The following is a 3,328-nucleotide window of genomic DNA, read 5'->3' as shown; positions in this document are numbered from 1 at the left end:
AGTGGTTAGGGGCGATCAGGCAGGCAGGCAAGGTGGTTAGGGACAATGTGGCAGGTAGGAGAGTTGTTAGGGGTTATCAAGCAGGCAGGTGAGCAATTAGTGGCGATGAGGAAGACAAGCAGAGAGGTAAGGGGTGATGAGTTAGGCAGGCAAGTGGTTAGGTGTAATGAGGCAGGCAGGCAGGCTAGCAGTTAGGAGCCAGTGGTACTGTATTGTGTGGGATTGGGCCTAATCTTGCCAGTCGAACATCCCCCAAGGGATCCTGGATTAGGAAAAGGTGCAGGATCTACCCTGCCCCCACTCCATTGAATTTCGTACACCTTTAATTTCTGACCCTATATAATAAAAGAGAAACATGTAAATTGACTGTCCCTTTGCTAATCTCACCAGCCAATCAGGAGTGAATATTCAAATTAACCTGACAAAGATGGCTGGTTAATTTGCATATGTGGGTGCCTAGTGGCCTGAGTCCAGGAACATCCTCAGGGCCCAGGCTGTTTAGACCCTGTAGGCCTGCACATAGGCCCTGAGTGGACGGGGTCCCACAATGCCCTGACCAGGAGTGGCCTACGGGTGCCAGTGCCAAGCAGCCTGGGTACTGGGACAAGTGGTTGGAGTTGCCAAGCACAAGCGGCTGCAGGGTGGGGCGGGAACTTCCGCCGTGTTGCTTGAGTATGCGCTTGCGCCAAGTGGGCCAGGTCCACGCCCCTCAGCTTGGTGAACACAGCGAACATGGGCCCCTGGGCTTGGGGGTATGCCCCCGGCAGCCGCCTTCACCATGTCCATGGGATCCACGCCCACCAGGCCTTGGACAGAGCCAATGCGGGGCCTCCAGGCTTAGGAGCGTGTCCCTGGTGGCCAGGGACATGCCCCTAGCCCAGTGGACACAATGTAGGGGATCCTCTACTCATGGGCTGCAGAGGAAACACCTTTTCTTTCAAAGATATACTTTATTGATTTTTTACAGAGAAGAAGGGAGAGGGCTAGATTGTCAGAAACATCGATGAGAGAGAAACATTCATCAGCTGCCGCCTGCACACTCCCCACTGGGGATTTGCCCCTAACCAAGGTACATGCCCTTGACCTGAATCAAACCTGGGACCCTTTAGTCTGCAGGCAGACGCTCTATCCACTGAGCCAAACCAGTTCGAGTGTAAACACCTTTTCTGACCGCATGTTGGCTAAGCTCCCTGTATGCCGTCACTTACAGTGTTCTTGGTAACTTGGGCTATAAGAATCCAACAATGTGATCTAGGGTTTTTCCACCACACTCTTGGAAGGAAAAATGAAGGTCTGCTGCTGGAGGGCTAAGAAATGTCATATCCTGCCCTAGTCGGTTTGGCTCAGTGGATAGAGCCTCGGCCTGCCGACCGCTGGCCTGCTTGACCGGACAGCTGAGAGACGTTCTTGAAGTCCTTCCATACAACCTTCTGGATGAAAATGGGGCTGCGAGGGTCGGCGAAGGTAGGCAGGGCTGTGAGGGCTGAGACCCTTACATGACTTTTGTGCATCGGGCCTCCAGTTCCTATATATTGATGACTTCTGGTTGTCCCACAGGTACAGTGGCATCTAAATACAAACCTCTCCACATATTTTAAAAGTATACAAAGCACAGAAGGAACAAATAAAACACCTATAAACCAGAACTTGAGCATAACAAGGAGATGGGAAATATCTAATTCCATCAGATCCCTTTGCTGGGTGTCACTGGTGAGTAGAGGACATTCTTGGTGAAACTTGCTGGGACTAAGGATGCGGTGGCTCTAGTGCAGTGGCTCCCTACGTGGGGCACACATCCCACAGGAGGGCAGTTTGATTTTTAAGGGAGGCAATTTGAGCATGAGTTATTTTTTTTTAACATTTTATTGATTTTTTACAGAGAGGAAGAGAGAGGGATAGAGAGTCAGAAACATCAGTGAGAGAGAAACATTGATCAGCTGCCTCCTGCACATCTCCCACTGGGGATGTGCCCACAACCCAGGTACATGCCCTTGACTGGAATCGAACCTGGGACCCTTGAGTCCGCAAGCAAACGCTCTATCCACTGAGCCAAACCAGTCAGGGCAAGCATGAGTTATTAACAGTGAAGTTTCTGCATTTCTTATGGTTCTAGAGGCGTCACATATAGTATATGATATATTGTGACATATTGACGTATTTCAGTTCTCTATTATATGTTTTGAAACTTTGCTATTTTTTTCATATCACTTCATATTATTATTATTTTAAACAATTTCTTAGCGATTTCTTCCTCAGCACTTCAACTGTCCTTTCGTTCTTTTATTTTTCTCTTTCATGGATGCTATGTTCTCTGGAAGCTTGTTTAGAGCCAGGTAATGGCCTCTTAGGCTTCCTCCACGTGAATAGGAGTTCACTTTTTGAATAATAAGAATTATATGTCACAGGGGGCATCAGGATTTTAGAGATGCTTAGGTGGGGCATGGCCACAGAAGGTTGGGAACCACTGCTCTAGTGTATTGATGTGAAATCTACATTGATGGTTATGATGGGTTGATAAGAGGCCTGGTTTTTAGGAAATAAACTCTAGAGAATGTAGCAGTGATGGGATATTTGCTGCTTACTGCCCAGTAGCTCAGGAATAGACTTTCTGTTACTGCATCTGTAATGTTTTTGTAAAATTTTTCTTGTCTCAAATTTTTTGGAACAGTTTTTTAAAGTAAGACTTTAGGAAAAACTTAATTTTCAGAATATGATCTATGAAGGGAGGTACCTCAGTAAATGCAATAGAGATGGGGAAAATTGTGTCTCCTGCCAGGGCCTCAGATCCTTCTCTTTGTATAAAGCCAGGTCCTCCTCTATTTTCTACTGACCCTTCCGTGCTCCAACCTTCCTCAGCTTCCCCCTCCTCCACTCCACAGCATGGTCAGCCCAGGCCTGGAATGGGAGGTGCTCACACTCACTGTATGGTCCTGACCCGCCCTGTGAGCCAGGAGCTCCCAAGTAGCCAAATCAGAGAGAAGGGCTTGCAGCTTTTCTGAGATAGATCAACCCTGTAAGCAGTGTGTGTGTGTGTGTGTGTGTGTGTGTGTGTGTGCTCCTGATACATCTTGTGTCTGGAACTCATGGTTCCCATTGCTATTTCCAACACACTCACCCTATCCCATGGCTCTGCCTGTCATCTTCTGTTCTCCATTTTCTTGTGATAGAGCCACCTTGGCCTACCCACTGGTCCTCACCATCTTGTCTCCAAGCTCCTGTTCTGGCTCCTTCTTCGGGCTGGTATCCCCTGTCCCATCACCAAGAGCTGGTTCTGTGTCTAAGCTGAACATAAATATCTCCTGCCTTTAAGTCTTCCTGACCTTCCTCA

This window comes from Myotis davidii, unplaced genomic scaffold (assembly GCF_000327345.1).
Source record: "Myotis davidii unplaced genomic scaffold, ASM32734v1 scaffold5183, whole genome shotgun sequence".
Taxonomy (NCBI): Eukaryota; Metazoa; Chordata; class Mammalia; order Chiroptera; family Vespertilionidae; genus Myotis; species Myotis davidii.
This window is presented reverse-complemented; position numbering follows the sequence as displayed.